The sequence below is a fragment of the Polistes dominula genome, unplaced genomic scaffold (genome assembly GCF_049000335.1).
Source record: "Polistes dominula isolate Pdom_NZ unplaced genomic scaffold, Pdom_raw_medaka contig_16, whole genome shotgun sequence".
Lineage (NCBI taxonomy): Eukaryota > Metazoa > Arthropoda > Insecta > Hymenoptera > Vespidae > Polistes > Polistes dominula.
The window spans coordinates 4905077-4923190 of record NW_028301040.1 but is presented as its reverse complement, the minus strand read 5'-3'; the positions used below and the strand labels follow the sequence as shown (position 1 = coordinate 4923190).

At 32.1% G+C, this 18114-nt stretch overlaps 1 protein-coding gene across 1 annotated transcript in view; it reads right to left on the bottom strand.

Moving 5' to 3' along the window:
* The window catches only part of Sema1a (semaphorin 1a), a 223821-nt gene extending 205819 nt beyond the window's left edge, over positions 1-18002 (bottom strand). Inside the window, exon 1 of the mRNA XM_015320690.2 lies at positions 17230-18002. The gene's annotated coding sequence lies outside the window, so the exon portion shown is untranslated. The remainder of the gene's footprint in view (positions 1-17229) is intronic.
* Positions 18003-18114: the final 112 nt, after the last annotated feature.

Below are 18114 nucleotides of genomic sequence, written 5' to 3'. Positions count from 1 at the left end.
GTGGAAGTCACACGACAAAAATATGTGAATACACATCGACACATTGCCATATAAACTTCCATCTTTCTTTTTTTATCATTCCTTTCTTTATGAAGAAAGGAAGGAAGGAAGGAAGGAAAAACGATCCAAAGGTGGACGCGACGATCTACGAACAGATAGATCGGCTTCGTCTATTCCGATTCGTTGGCAAATATTTTGAGAAACTAGCCGCAGATCGAAAGACGTTTTCCTATTTCTCCAAGAGTTTTCCTCCCACCCACACCCTCTCACCTAGTAGTTGGTATTCGATAGACGCGCGATGTACGTCGTGTATACAGGGTGTCTCTCTCCTTTTTCAACAGTCTATACACGTAACCATCGTAAATGTTGTTATCGGTTATGTATATATAAAAAAAAAAAAGATAAAAAATGCGAGCTATGGAATTCCAAGTATTTCGAGACGCGTAGTTCACGACTCGTCGATTTCAAATTTTCAAAGCATATTTCTTGTTTTTTTATTTGTATTTATATATATATATATATATATATATATATATATATATATATATATATATATTCAATGGTGGGATACTTAAAATATAAAACAACATTTGGGACTGTGGAAAAAGTTTTTACGAATTACAATTGGGTCAAGTATGGGATACGAATAAGTTCTCATTTTTAAGGGTTGTTGGTGGCTATAGGTGTTTCTGTATAAACTTGGCCCAAATTTCTTTTGTACAGTTTCGATTTCGAACAAATTCGTATACTCGTTTCGAAGGATTCTTCTTGTTTTTCTTTCTGGTATGTGATCGATAATTTACGAGTTGTATCTTTGCAAATAATACAGGATTCTTTATAAATATGTACGCATATATTATATCTATACTTTTATAGGAAGAAGAAGAAGAAGAAGAAAAAGTCAACGTCTAGACTTCGTTATTCCCTCACCAGTGTCATGGTGTTAAATATTTAAAAATCCGAACTGAGCTTGGAGAAAAAGATAGGAAGAAAAGATATTCAAAGAGAGAGAGAAGGTAAGAGAAAAAAAAAAAGAGTGTGAGAAATAATCGAGAACAGAATTTATATCAACGAGAGTTTTTTTTTTTATAAGAAACAAAATAATTTTTCTTAAAAGGTATCGATATGGTATTTAAAAAAAGAAAGTATCATCTTTACCATTTGAAAATACAGCGTCACTTAAAACAAGAAATATATATTAATACACATTTCTACATTTAATAATATATATTACATATTGTTTATAAAAAAATTAGTTAATAATTTCAGTTAATTATAAAGTTATTAAACAATTTCACAAGATTTTATTTCAAATTAAACGGTATACGAATACTTTTAACACCCACTGTATATATATATATATACTTGGAATATTAAACAATATGAATCTAATATTTTATTAGATGGAAAATTTTACATATTACAGTGTTCGATATACCTTAAATCATTGTTAATTAAACGAAATAAATGTGTATTGATGTTTAAAAGCACGAAATATATGTTCGGAGTACCGACTACCTCGGAATTCACCTTCAGACTGGCCCATTAACCTCTAGGAATTTACTTTTATTCAATGTTGCTTATATGACTTTCCGAACACTACGCATGTGTACAACGGTAATAATATTCCTAATAAAGATAATTAAAGATTCTAACGATGTAATTTCAACATTTTTTTGATTCTAACCTAATTATTTTATCGCTCCTTCACAGTTATGACTACGTTGGTCAAATTGTCCTGTAATGTAAGTAAGATGTATTAGAATATTAAAATAATTGTTAATTAATCAAAAGAACGTGTATTGTCGTTTAAAAACACCGAGTATATGATCGGAACACCGTCTTCCTCGAGATTCACCTTCAGACTGACACGTTGGTCTTCTATCAAAATACTTTATTCAATGTTGCTTATATGACGTTCCGAACATTACGCATGTGTACAACGGTAATAATTCACCTAATTAATAGATTTAAAGATAATAACGTTCTAGTTTTACAATTTTTTTTTATCCTAACCTTATTATTTAATCGCTCCTGCACAGTTATGACTACACTGGTCAAATTTTGCTGTAATTCAAGAAGAGTGCATTTAGTATATTCAAATAATTATTAATTAATCGAAATGATGATATATGATCGGAATACTGTCTTCCTTAAAATTCACCTTCAGACTGACACGTTGTTCTCGGTGCAAGTTCTTTTATTTAATATTGTTTATATGACTGAGCATATAACGGGTGTGTACGATTTTAAGTGATATTACTAACTGTATTTAAATTTATTTTTCTTTCTTTATGTATATATAAGTAATATATTCGTGAATTTGTGCCGTCGTTACTGAATATATTTATATAAATACTTACATGAATGCATGCATGCATGTATACCTGTATACACGTTTTATATAAACATGTATGAATAAAATCGAATCTTTCTAAGATAGCAGTCTCTCTCTCTCTCTCTCTCTCTCTCTTTTTCTCTCTGTCGTTCTTCTTTCTCTTTTCTTTTTTCTTTTCTTGAAGAAAGCTCCACTCGAGGCGGCTCCTTTTCTGCAAAAAACTACGAGTAGCAAAGCAGAGCGTCGTACTCGACGCGTTGCTACGTGAAAGATGACACGACACGGTACGATGCGCTCGAGTAACGATCTTATGCACCGTGTCCTCGTTAAACGTACGTAGATATACTATATATATACACATACACACCTAACAATTTTTCTTCTCGTAACGTTAAATCGTTCTCTTTTATAATAATGTCCTTTCGATACCCCTTACCTCTTCCTATTAAAATTATCCCATCAAAGTACACAAGTAAGTAGATTTTTATTTTTTAAATCTATTTAAAATATGAATAACCATATGTTAAATGATATTATTAATATTATTTAATATTATAATGAAATATTATAATTATTGTATTGCTTTAATAATTAATAAAATATAAATATGTAATTAATGATATAAATATATAATATAAATGAAAATATAATAAATATAATAAATATAAATAAAATATAAATATATATATGTGAGAGTGAGAGAAAGACGAAGAGTGCGAGTGTATGGTGTGCGTGAAAACAATTGATGAATGTAAAGATGTGTAAGAGTATGCAGCGATATCGGTATAAATGTGAGTGCACGCAGCGATATCGGTATAAGTGTGAGTGCGCGCAGCGATATGGGTATAAGTGTGAGTGCATGCAGCAGTATGAATATGAGTGTGTCCAGTAAGAAAGAAAAGCGAGCGTGCACCCCGAAGTCTCTCGAATATTCCCGAACCGGAAATCAGGAAAAGGTCTTTTGTTTAATCGGTCGGGAATAGTCTGGAGATTTCGAGAATGATTGACGGAAGTGATTGGGACCATTGGTGGGGTGAATGTGTATATAAGCGCGGCGAAGAATGCGGTCTTCGCCTTCTGGATTCGGTGCGACTATTTGTGAGTGAAAGAGTGTAATACGAGTGTACTTAAGATTTCTAACTATTGTTACTTACTTTTCTTATCTTTTCTATCTCTTTAAACCTTAATAATTAAACATTTGTTCTATTATAATAAATACTTATATTTTAAATTTAAATAAATCTTACATATATATATATATATATAAATAAAATATAAATATATATATATATAAATAAAATAAATATAAATATAAATAAAAAATAAATATATATAATATTAATAAAACAATTATAAGAAAAAACTAATATTAAAGGTACACCTTGTAAAAGTTACAAAATATAAAATAATCAGAGATATCCAGTAACGAATGTTAAACAATAAAATGTCTAGTTCGTATTTTAAGGAAACAAAAATACACAAACAAAAGTGTAATTAATTATAAAGAAATTTTTTTGTTATTGAAGAGAAAGATAGAAGCTTCTTCTGGTGAACGCATAAATAGAACGAGAGTTGGGGATCGTGTGTTTTAAACGTCAGGAACAGGATACACGCGGAAACGATAAATATATCCTCCTAGTAGCTTGCTAGCACCCTTCTAGTAAATTCTTTCCACAGTATCTCGTAAAAGTTTTCCCTTCTCTTTCTCTCTCACTCTCTTTCTCTTTCTCTTTCTCTTTGTAATTATTGACAAAACTCTCTACGACAGTTTGAAGATCTTACGAGTTTTCCTTGACGAATCTTTATCTCTTTGTATAATATAATAGTTACATCTTTGACAATGACAATGATAAAGTGAAAACAAAAAAAAAAGATAAATCGAAAAGGACAGAGAGAGAGGAATATTCGTGCAAAACGCAAAATTAGAATCTCGAGATAAAAGGAGAAGATAATTAGAAAGTTTTGCAAAAGCATTGGACTTAACAGTCAGAGGATACCATAGCAAATGGCAATAATAGCAGCTATTACATGATGATAATTTTGTTGGCACGTTAAACTCTTCTATGATCTTCTTTTAAAGTACCAACAAAACAATTCTAAACCCTGGTACTACTTTTGAGCTACTTTTTTTTAAATCAAACTAATAAAAATGAATAGGTTCGGATAATATCATATTTTTGTTGTTGTTTTGTGTTCAATTGTATTATATTAGATGAATTAACAACGTGAGAAATAATGAACAATATTTTTAAAAAAATAAAAATAAAAATATGTGTTAAAATGTGAAAGAACTAAAGTTTCGTTTGTACTATATTATTTGGCAAAAAATTATTGCAGATTTGGTCGATAGATGGCCTTTTAAACTCAGCAATGACTTAATTACCAGCCCAATAGATGAATTGAAGTTCCAAATAATGAAAAATATTTGTAAAAAAATATGTATCAAAATGTGAAAAAATTAAAGTTTCGTTTGTATTATATTCAATGGATTAACACGTTCGAAATAATGAAAAATATTAAAATAAAAAAAATAAAAAATAAAAAAAAAATGAGAAAAAATAAAAATATGTGTTAAAATGCGAAAGAATTAAAGTTGTCGCCGAAAAAAAAATTTTCTCATTAAAGTGAAATGAAGGAAATAATGGGTAGAGGTTCTTCTGGGTGTAATAACCTCCATAAGAGTAGAAGAGTGTACCTCGAGAAGAAGAAGAGGAAGAAGAAGAAGGTGTACATGGCAAACGCGCGACTTCTTCTTCTTCTTCTTCTTCTTAGAGCGGAATATAATTAGAAAGAATCGCGGTCAAGAAGAATATAAGGGAAAGAACGTCGTATTCTCTCTCTCAAGATGCCTCGTTTACCTCGACGAAAATTTCCCAGGTATAGTTTCACCTTTTTTTTTGTCGGTCAAACGAGTGAATTTCTTCTAAAAGTAAGTCAAACGAGTAGGTTACAAAAAAATGCGATCTTTATAGTAACATTATGTACATGTATGTATGCTACTTTTCCATGAAAGAAAAGAACCCGTCGATTTTCAAATTTACCTCAAGTTAAAAGATGAGATGATATCGAAAACTACGAAGATTTTCTTATACTATATTGTGATAGACGAGCCAAGAAGACCGATAAATCCTTATACCTTTTTTTCTACCTTGATGCATTTATTATACTATCTCTTACCTACCTATATATATATATATACACATTTACATATACATATATTAATATAACAAATGCAGGTATGCATATGTAGTACATGCATACATATGTGTATCCTATTCGTATTCACATATAAAAGAAAATTCATACAAATAAATATGTAGTATATATTATATACAAATATATAAGTTCACGTGGATATATTATATAAGATATATAATATATATATAATATATATAAAATGATATATAATATGATACAAAATAATATATATTATATTATATATATTTACATATAGATATATTAATATAACAAATGCGAATATGCATATACATGCTTGTATCTGTTCGTATTCACATATAAAGGAAAATTCATATAAATATATATGTAGTATATGTTACACATACAATTTATGTTTATATGTTATATAATATATATAGGTGAATTTTGTTTCTCGTATCGGAAGATACCTAGGGCCAGCTTTATTCGCGTTTGTAAATTGTCGTTTGCTCGCGTGCATCGTTCTCTCTGTCTCTGTTCCCATGCCACTTTCTTGGCACAAAGTTCCGTGGTCGTAACTTCGTTCGTACGCGAGGAGGCAAATGTTATTTACGAGCAAAGTCGTCGTTTCACGACATCTCCGTTCCCGTCCTCTTATTCGTCCTTTTCCTTCTCCTTCATCGTCTTCGTCGTCGTCGTCGTCGTCGTCGTCGTCATTCTCCTCTTCCATGCTGCACTCGCACGGCCAACTACGATTGAAATTCCCTGTGTCCCAATCAAACTCCTATTTACCGCGAAACTCACGGAATCGTACGAGCAGAGTCGTCGTCGTCGTCGTCGTCGTCGATAATGGAGCTCGAAGAAATAGAAAAAAAGAAAAATAGAGAAGAAATAGAGACGAAGAAGAAGTAGAGAAAAGACGACGAAAATAGAAGAAGAAAAGAAAAGTGGTATAAAGTAGGTACGTACCCCCATAGAAAAGGGGTTTCTCTCTTCAACGAAGAGAGACGAATTAATCTCGTTCGTCTACCACCGTACGGAATATCTGCAATGCGGTTACGCGCCTTATTTTTTTTTTTTTTTGCTTTTCCTTCTTTTTTTTTCTTTTTTTGTTGATTTTTCTTTCGGTTTTTTTCCTACACATACCAAACAAAATATATTTTCTCAAAAATTCAAATAAATTTTAATTTCACCTATAATATAAATATATAACACGAATCATCACTGTGTAACTATTTTCATAACTATTATTAATAATTCATATAAATTTTATATGTTGTAAAATAAATTCATAAAAAAAATTGTTTAACTTTACAACTACAGTAAAACACTGATTGCATAATTTCTTTAAATTAGCAATCCAATGTTTCTCGAATTAGCATTCCTTTGGTTAACCCAATTTTGAAAAAATGGGTTTTCTACATTTTTTAAATACTTTGTTTGTTTTCAGCACACAAGGCAAACAATTTCAATTTTCTCCTAATGAAAAATAATCACAAGTATTTAAACTTGTACACTTTGAGTTTGATTAATTTTGCTATTTTTGTTCTAATCATTTTAAAAAAATTGAGTCATCTTTTTGATTCGAATTCATCCAAAATAATTCCAAACAATATCGAAAAAACTCTTCCATGTATTCTCCTTCGGAAAAATAAAAAAAAAAATATAAAAAAAAAAGAGAGAAAAAATGGAACAGGTTACGTCAGTTGAACAGGTTGATTTATGGAAATATTGTGTTAGTAGTAAGGGTGTTAAATAAATCTTATTGTTAATCTAATTCTATCTATTCTTACTAGCATGAAGATTCAACGATATCCCCCATGTGTATATGTATGTATGTATGCGTGTATGCAAGAGTCACCGACACGTTAGACAACAAGACGCAATATTAGGTTTAGAACTGGCGAGCCTAGGTATACGAGGTTCTATGCAGATGCTCGTGTATACACCTATATATTATCTATGGGATAAGGGAAGATCGCGAGTTAAACGCGTGTGGAACGTTCGGTACGTCCATGGAATTACATCTATTTTCGAAGGAGTTTCAACGTGCTTTCTCTCCTCTCTCTTACTCTCTCATACATAAACACATTCATCACACACTTAGATACATAAGAGAGTAAAGATATATATATGTATAAGTACTTACTTACTTAGTTTCTAAACAGTGTACGTCCCTGCAGTTGAAAACTAAGTTACAATTGTTAAGTTACAAATTGCAAAAAATAGAAAAGAAACCTTTACTTATTATTTAATATATTATTAAATGTTATATAATTAAATTATATACATAAATAAAATTATATATAATATTATTAAATATTATATGTAATTTTATTATAATATGTAGAATATATTATAATAATATATAATATATATAGGATATAATAAATACTATTAAATATTTACTATTTAAATGTAATTTAATTAATATTAATATATTTACTATTAAAAATATTACAATCGTATAAATTATTATTCTTATAATTAATTTATTCAATTTAATAACTTATTTGGTTACAACGATCATTTTAAAGAAACACAAATAAAATACTATATAAAAGTCCAGGTGTGTGATGTTTCGGGAAATGCAAGGATTACAATTTTCCCTTTTTCCCTTTTTCCTCAAATAGGGGTAGGTAAGTAGGGTAGGTTTTTTAAACCATGTCTGTCTTGATACGATTTATAGAAAATTTATCCACTTTGAATGGTAATACTTCGTCGAATCGACTTAACTTATTCCATTCGTAGAACTTTGCTAGCACCATAGTCCATACCATCGTCCATACCATCGTCCATACCCATCGTGTCCATACCTTCCTGTCTGTTATTTCGCTCGTGCACACACCCCACTGAATCAAGAGGACGCCACTGTGACAGAGCCCTACCGAACCCTACCAAGAAAAGAGAAATGGCCTTTCCGACGATCGAACCTTTAACGAGTAAATAAATAAAACCTTACTGCCTACCTAGAACCGTACCTTCTAAGGGTGTCTTTATTATCTAACGACAAATATATTTTTTTCCTTTTTCTTCCCTTATATTTCTTTTTCTTTTTCTATTTCAATTTCATGAAACATTTGTTAAACAAAATGTATTTTGGGATACATTGGGGTGTTCTTTTTAAGTTGGTATTTAACCTGTTAACCGGGAAATATCCTTTTTTATTATGCAACTATTTTTATTATTTATTTATTATTTATGCTTAAAATAAATAAAAAGACTATGACATATATGTCCCGCCCGGTTAACAGATTAATATACTTGGAATATTAAACAATATGAATCTGATATTTTATTAGATGAAAAATTTTCAACGGCAAGTCATCATTGGTCAGAAACGTTAAAAAATCTTACAATTCATATTACAGTGTTCGATATACCTTAAATCATTGTTAATTAAACGAAATAAATGTGTATTGATGTTTAAAAGCACGAAATATATGTTCGGAGTACCTCGGAATTCACCTTCAGACTGGCCCGTTAACCTCTAGGAATTTACTTTTATTCAATGTTGCTTATATGACTTTCCGAACACTACGCATGTGTACAACGGTAATAATATTCCTAATAAAGATAATTAAAAATTATAACGATCTAATTTCAACATTTTTTTGATTCTAACCTAATTATTTTATCGCTCCTTCACAGTTATGACTATGTTGGTCAAATTGTCCTGTAATGTAAATAAGATGTATTAGAATATTAAAATAATTGTTATTTTATCAAAAGAACGTGTATTGTTGTTTAAAAACACAGAGTATATGATCGGAACACCGTCTTCCTCGAGATTCACCTTCAGACTGACACGTTGGTCTTCTATCAAAATACTTTATTCAATGTTGCTTATATGACGTTCCGAACATTACGCATGTGTACAACGGTAATAATTCACCTAATTAATAGATTTAAAGATTATAACGTTCTAGTTTTACATTTTTTTTTATCCTAACCTTATTATTTAATCGCTCCTGCACAGTTATGACTACACTGGTCAAATTTTGCTGAAATACAAGTAGAGTGCATTTAGTGCATTGAAATAATTGTTACTTCATTAAAAGGAATGTGTATTGTTACCTAAAAACACCGTGTATATGATCGGACTACCGTCTTCCTCGAAATTCACCTTCAGACTGACACGTTGGTCTTCTATCAAAATACTTTTATTCAATGTTGCTTATATGACTTTCCGAACATTGCGTATGTGTGCAACGGTAATAATATTCCTAATAAAGATAATTAAAAATTATAATGATACAATTTTACCATTTTTTTTGTATTCTAGCCTAATTATTTTATCGCTCCTTCACAGTTATGACTACGTTGGTCAAATTTTGCTGTAATTCAAGTTGAATGCATTTAGTACATTCAAATAATTGTTATAAGTTAAAAATTATTAACAGATTAATAGAAATAGAAAATTGATCATCTTCAAATTTCAATCCTTGTTCAGAAATTTGTTTGATGGTTATTGATTTATAAAGGCAATATTATAATGATGGGCACGAATTATGACATTAAAAAAAAGGTTAAAAAAAGGATTGTAAAATTATCGTTAATAACAACAACAACAACAACAACAATAACAACAGTAGAAAGACTTTGATCGAACGACAAGAAGCATTTGCGAGATACGAGATTTTCTTCCCTTTTTTCATTTCTTTCCTTCTACTCTCTTTTCAACCCCCATTGATGGGTGAAAACAAAATGGCTCTTCACCGGAGGAAGACCAATGTCTTCGAATCGCCTGAACCAGCCAAGGGAATCATTTTTTTTTTCTTTTTTTATTTTCCAAAGGACAGAAGACAAAGTTTTTTTGATTCGACAAAACGAAGAAGAAAAGTTGTAGAATAAAAGGAAAGTTTGATATTTGACGCGTTGTTACGTGACGCATCTAGGGGAAAAATAAAAAAAAAATGATCGGAACGCGAATATCTAGGTCAACAGTTCTAAAACTTCCTTTGTTTTTTTTTTTTTTTTAATATTACAAATTGTTGAGGATGTTGTAGATTTGGTTATTAAATTGAAAATAAAAATAGAACACGTTTTTAGAAAATTTGAAAAATGGTTGGTCAGATTTTCTTCCTGCGTAAAGCATCTCGCGATTTATATCGTTGAAGAAATTAACCGTTCGTTCGTTCGTTCAAGTTGACTCAAGATCGGTATGATCGAAAGAAAAACTTGTCGACGGATAGTTGGATAATTCGAGGAGCATAAATATCATGGGGGAGCAAATTTTTATTCGACTTTATTACCGGTACTCTTGAAGTTACGACATAACGGTCAAAGTCGTCCTAGGTAAAGTACATATATATATATATATTTATATACCTAAGTTAGTTATACCGTTAAAACTTATACGCGTAAAATAACTAAGCTTTTTAGAATAAATTTTATAAAAAACATTTTCATGATCGTTTTAACACATAATAATATCATAATAAATATAATATATATTGTATTATCGTACTATAATATTTATAATTATATATATTTAATATTATATATTTTAATATTAATTTAAATTATTATAATATTTCAAAGTAATTTTTAAAACCCAAAGAGTTAAAATCGATGCATCTTTTAAATCTGAAAAAAAATGACACTCATACAAATCTAAATGCTAAACATCACATCGTATAATTAATAATTGTAATGGTTAAACAAACACATTAACAAACAAAATAATATTCTATACGATCCATAAATCATACCTTAATAAGAAAGTTGTATCGTTACTAGGAAGGAAGTTGAATCACGATTAAGCTGCTCGTCGTTCGTGCTTTCTCTCTCTATTCCTCTTTTATAAGAGGAAGGAAGTGGAAGAAAGAAGAAGAAGAAGGAAGAAAGGAGGCCGCTTATTTGGTATCACGGTCTCGTGCATGTGCATCGCGTATTCCCGAAGAGCAACTAATCAAGTTGATCGAAGTAGTGGTGGCTAAGGGGGTGAAGGAAAGGAAGGGGAAGGGATCGACTTCGATCGATGTTTCGAACTCTCGTGGATACGCTCTGCACGTCCTATCCTTGTCCACGTTGAATCGTTGAAAAATCTCGATGAAACGAGACCTATGTCGACAGTTTCCTCCTGTTGTCCTAGATTTTTTTCTATTTTTTTTTATTTTTTATTCGACGTTACTATTTTCTGACAGAAAGAAAAACCCCAATTGTCCTCCTCCTCTTCCTCCTTCTCCTCTCCCTACCACTCCTCGCATATTTCTTTCGAGAATTTATTAAATTATCTGTATATACCTGAATTTTCTTAGGATTTATGAAATTGTTTTTGTCCTTGTGAGATTTTGTTAAAAAAAAAAGATAATTCAATTATTTATTATTATTATTAATATATTTTGTTTTTTGTATGTAAAATGTATTAAATTTTATTTATGATGTTATTTTTTTTATTTATTTTTTATTATATATATATAATATTAAATATTACAATAATTATAATTATAATAATTTAATTTATTTGAAAAATACTTTAAAATATTATAATAATTGAAATTGATATATAATAAAATATATAATATTAAATATCATACAATAATTAATTACAATAATATAAAAATTTGTTATATATATTTATTTAACAATTAAAATTTTTTTAATTTAATATTAATAATAACAATTTAAATATTATAATAATTTAATAATTTAATTATAATAATATAAAAATGACCTATATATATTACTTTGAAATAAACCAGAATGATGACTTAATTAAATCTCGTCTCAGGTCAGTTTAAATGATGTCTCATTTCATGACGATCGTCATATGCATCTTTATCTAAATAAATACATAACGTACTAATACATCAAATATAACCAAAAACATTTAACAACCAAAATCTCTCTACAAACCTTTTATAATTAATTGTAGACAAGTCTTTTTGTTTTTCTTTTTCATTTCCTAAAACAATTCTGTAATATTATATGAAAAATAAAAAAAATAATGAAAAAAAATATAAAATTCCATAAAGAAAATAAGGAAGATTCCCCTGTTACATAAAAGATGTAACATCGTAGAATAAAAATCGATTTTTCGCGTACCATCATCTCATTCTTGAGTGACTAAGAAATTTTGAGATGAGCTTTTACATATGTACGTATATATATATATATATATATATATATATATATATATATATATATATATATGATATATAACATAGAGATCGAGCTTATAAAGTTAAGCGAGGAGGTCACCCTGTATACGTTGACTCTACATCTCAGAGAGGACCAACCAACCAACCAACCGACCAACCAACGAACCAACCAACCAACCAACCAACCAACCGACCGACCAACCGACCTACCGATCGATCCTGTCTCTCCTCGAACGAGAAAAAGATCGACGTCGATCCTAAAGGGGAAAGAAGAAAGAAAGAAAAGAAAGTGGAAGGGGGAGGGGGGAGGGAAAGAGAGTAAGTGAGAGAGAGAGATAGAAAGAGACTGCGGCAGACTTTTATCGAGAAGTACTTCAGTTACTTCGCTCCGCATCGGATATTCGCTATATATCGGTTGGCCAATTAATTCTTAGCCCATAGAGCCGTGAGTACTACGAGAGAAAGAGAGAGAGAGAAAAAAAGTCAAAGAAAAAGAAGAAGAAAAAAAAAAGGAAGAGATGAAGAGAGAAAGATGTAAAAAGTTAGGGATAGTTACGTAAAGCGCTACATATACCATGAACAACTTTATCCAAGTTTATATATATACATCGATTACGTGAAAGATCCAAACGAATGAGAGGATTAACATATGTATCCTATGCGAGTCCCTAGCCTAGAACGATCTAATGTAAATCGAAAATGGAGTGTCTAGGTAAACGTAAAAAAAAAAAAAAAGTAAAAAAAAAAAAGGTAAAGCTTTGTATTTTATTTTACTTAAAGTGAGTGTAGCGTTTTTCTAGTTCGATCTATTTTTCCCAAGGGAATTTGTCGTTAATTCTTTTTGTCGACGTTCAACGGGGAGGGTGGTGGTGCTTCATACACGGTTGAGTCTCGTAACAAGCGAAAACTTTTTGTGTTTTTTCTTCTTTCTTTTTGTTGTTGTTTTCTTCTCGTACACATTCCACGTTCCTTTCTTCTTGCAATAGCTTTTCGAAATCAAAGCGGCTTTATCGTTAAACTACGACCAAGCGAACGAGTGGTCGCAAGCTCGCGCGCGCGTGCGAGCGCTTCTAAATTTGAAACGACGTTGACGTCGTTGGAAGTGGCCCTTAAAGGACGCCCTCGGCTTTTGTTCCCCGAAGGCCGGCCAGTCAGCCAGCCGGTTCGTTGGTTGGTTCGTTGGTTGGTTGGCCGGCTCTATCGATTGGCGAAATATTGTTATCGAGTTGCCGTCACGGTGAATCAACGATGCGAGAAAGAAAATCTGATAAGTGATGGAACGAAAAATCCCAATTCAAATAAAAATTATAAGAACAAAAAATATTCTAAATGCGTGATCGTTATAGCCTAAACTAATTAAACATTTCGATTATTCATTTCAATGGAACACGATTGAAACTAAAAATCATACGTGAGGAATTTTTTGAAAGCACAAGTTGCATCGATTGAGAGAGTACATTTTTTTGTATGGAAAATTTAATCTTTCGATAAATACCTTTAAGGATTAAAATCTATGCAAGAGATAAAGATAAAGATAGAAATGAAAAGGGAAAGGAAATCAAAAGGGAGAGAGAGGGTTGCTTGTGGATCGTCATCGGCACGCAGCTAATTATAGAAACGTTCTATTACACCTTTGAACTCTCTTCCCAAGAGAACGAACGAACGTACGAACGTACGAGTGAGATATGGATCGGTGAAGCAAGCAGCAAGTAAATAAGGATGGATGGATGGATGGATGGATAGATGGATGGAAAGAAAGAAAATAAAAGAAAGAAAGAAGGAAGGAAGGAAGGAAGAAAAGAGAAATCCAAAGGCACGTCGTGGGACTTTACCTCAATGGTATTACGGGATTACGAATGGCCACGAATGGCCATTCGAAAGATCCAACGTTCGCGATTCCGCGTTTATCCGAAGAAGGGGAAGAAACGTAGAACCGCGAATAAAAGAGCAACCGACTAGCGAGAGATATATAGAGAAAAGTACGTAGATGTAGATAGATAGAGAAAAAAGAGAAGAAAAACCTACATATATATGTAAAGATGGAATGAGAAAGAGAGAAAGAGAGAGAGAGAGAGAGAGAGAGAGAGAGAGAGAACACATAAATACACAGCTAGCGGAAAAAGGAAGATAGAGAAGGGTTGGAACGAGAAGGGGGAAGAGGAAAAGAGAGAAAGCTTTTGCGTTTTCAGTGTATTTCGAATGCACGAAACGGTGGAAAAGTCAGGACGCGCCTTTTCATTAATCTCCATCGGCACGAGTTGGAAACGGCTTGCCACGGTGCCGACACCTTATACTCAAAATCAATACGAGCGCTCGCGCGCACCGGCTTTCCCCGTTATTAAAGATGTGAGAGAGAAGACCGCATGTGCCCCATGATTCTTCCTCTCTCTTTCCTTTTCCTTTTCCTATTCCACCTACAACTGATGCCCCTTTTCCCCATCTTTCTCTTCCTCTCTTACCAACTGCACATGAATGATAAATATTCCGTGGATGCGTCGAGAGAACAATCGGACTTTAGTTCCGATTCGAGCCGAAACGAGCCGAACCAACCGGAGGACGGAAACAAGTCGCATTGAGAATTCGGCTGGACATCAACTATACTCTACACCGGGGACTACTACTACTACTAGTAGTAGTAGTAATAACTTTCCATTCTACTTTTAGTTTTACTATTCCGATTTTTTTTTCGAACTACTTCTTTTACATTTTATCGGCAAAATAAATCGCGGATTTAAAATGAAAGGAAGTACCTATACTCTTACGTACTTTCCTAGTCGCAACTGCAACTCCTAGTTTCGATTGCTAACATGCACTTGTGTGCTTTTACCTACATTACACTAACATATATATATATATATATATATATATATTTTTCTGTTTGATCGAAACAATTTTTTAACTCGTTTTACCACCCCCTGAGCTCTCTATTATTATTATTATTATTATTATTATTATTATTATTATTATTATTATTATTGTATACGTTTGTATAAAACATTCTATATTCGTTCTAACATCAAACTCAAGCTCTATTAACTCATTCTCACGATAGAAATAAATCCGAGCAGAGTTAATTAACTTAACGATTTATATCAGAACATTAATACACTCACGCATATAAATAAAAGTATTCTGTCTTTTTCTCAACTTTAGACGAGTTAAATATTCGCTTGGAAAATGTCCAATTCCCTTGTGGTGGAATACTTTGTACGACCTTAAGACTTAACGGGGTTGCTATTTAAAAGAACTTAAAATAACGATCGACTATACTAAAATATAATTGGCTGCACTTAATTCAAAGAATTATCGTATAAGTTCGTCGTTTACTAAAATATCTAAAAAAGAGGGTTTTAATAACGAGCAACGAAATAATGTGATCACTTATGCTTGTACTTTACATGTATTTAACCCACTAAACCAGGAATATTTTCGATTGAAGAGAGCGTGAATGGAATGTGCAAATTTATTTCGATTAAAAATAAAATACCGTAAATGAGGGTTGTTTCTTTAACCTGTTTTTTCAATATCTCATTTCAAACATCGAACATAAAAACGATTTTTGATTAAGTGCAGTTAATCGAATGATTACGTTGAATCTGATCAAACCTTTCTACATTGTAAGGGTACATGCACACCTATACGAACACGTTTACGTATTACAAATGAAAATATTTTATATGGTCGAACATTAATCCTGCTGCACGTGTCAACAAAAATATAAAATTAATCCTAATTTCGTAGAACCGCGTGTGCGCGTAAACATGCATACGCATTTATATTTTAGATGCAAGTTTACCAACATTAATCATTCCTTCCATCCTCTTTTCTCTTACGGTCGTTACCCTCTCGAGTCCTCAGATAAAATGAACTATTATTTCAATAAAATGAAACATTTTGATTAGAATTATTAGAAATCGTGTTCAAAACAAAATTTAATTATCATCTCGAAAATGCAGCTCACGTGACCAAGTTCCTTTCCCCCATCTTGTAACTTTTACACATAAAGTGGACTCTTTATCTAATTTCGAATGATAACCCGATGCAACGTTAAATGCTCTTTTCTTTTCATATCTTTCTTCCTTTTTATCTTTCACAGAACGAATAAAAATAAAATACAAACTGGATGGTAGTGTGACCAAGTTTAAACCATGCAATCCTATTGCATATAATTTTTATTTTTTACCAACGATCGAATGTTAATCATCTCGTTGTTGTAAAAAATAAATAAAAATGTATCAGATGAAATAATATTTTACCGTTTTACATTCGAAAAGAGAAAGAAATGAAAGATACCGATAACTATAAACGTTTTTTTTAACAGCACAGCGAACTCGAGAAAGTGTCTTCCTGGAATAGTACACGCGATAGTCCTGCCACTCGTCGAGAGGGTAACAAACCCTATGAGGGTCGTATCGTTTGACCGGAAAAAATGAAGAACCGAAAGAGACGGAAGAATGGGTTCATTAAACGCGCGTGTTAGAAAGAAAAAGAAACAATGAGATATTAGTTTCGACAATGAAGAAGATTTTAGTGTACACGAAATCTTATAGGAGGATAAATCTCGCGTGTCAAGGGTGTAAAAGAGTGTGTAGAGAAGGAAGGAACGGTGTCAAAGTTCGTTGTACTGACCGCAATGCAGTGACCTCCACGGCAGCAGTAACATGCAGGATAGGTTCCCTCGGCGACGTGGCTCGTCGTCGGCAAAGCCTTGAAAAGTGCCTTCAACGAGGAGAACGCTCGTGTCTGCTCTTCGTGACAGGAAAGACCGCATAACATCTAAACGCAAACCTTTTTTTTCTTTCTTCTTCTTATTGGCACATGGCTCCTTTCTTTTTCGTTGACACTGCCACCGTTATTTCTACCCCCGTTCTCGTCCTCGTCCACGTCCTTCAAGCCGGCTTCCGAAACACCCTCACTATCATTCCTCACTAACGTTGACACTTTGAGTTTTCTCTCTCTCTCTCTCTTTCTCTCTTCGTGACACACACTACAATCTTGAAACCTTTCTCTCTCTTTCTTTATCCTTTCTATTTTTTTATCCCTTTTTTCTTTAGTTTCGTCCTTTTCTCTCGTGATCGTTCGTGGACTACTCGTTGAACCACCAAACGCAAGAAGATACAGAGAGAGGGAGAGAAAGACAACGACAACTATTACAGTGTATTACTATGTATCTCGATCAGATATATAAATAAAAGTTCCTTTTTTATTTTTCTCAAATAAGAACACAAATTGATATTATTTTCGTGGTTAGTTCGGTGCTCCCGCCGGTCTTTTAACGCGCTTACGAAAAAGTTTTTCGACCTCCGAAGGGCCACCGCGAATCGATGTGTGATGTTACGCTTCCCAGCTGTCTTTTTTGATTCTGCGGATGTGCTCGCCCCTAACGACATCTCGCGTCATTCTTTGGTACTACAGCTGATCGAAACAATGACGTAGCCGGCTACTGTGCTACTGTGCTGAATGGCGCCAAATTTCAAACGACCTTTCTAATTCTCGAATTTCTATTTTTCTTCT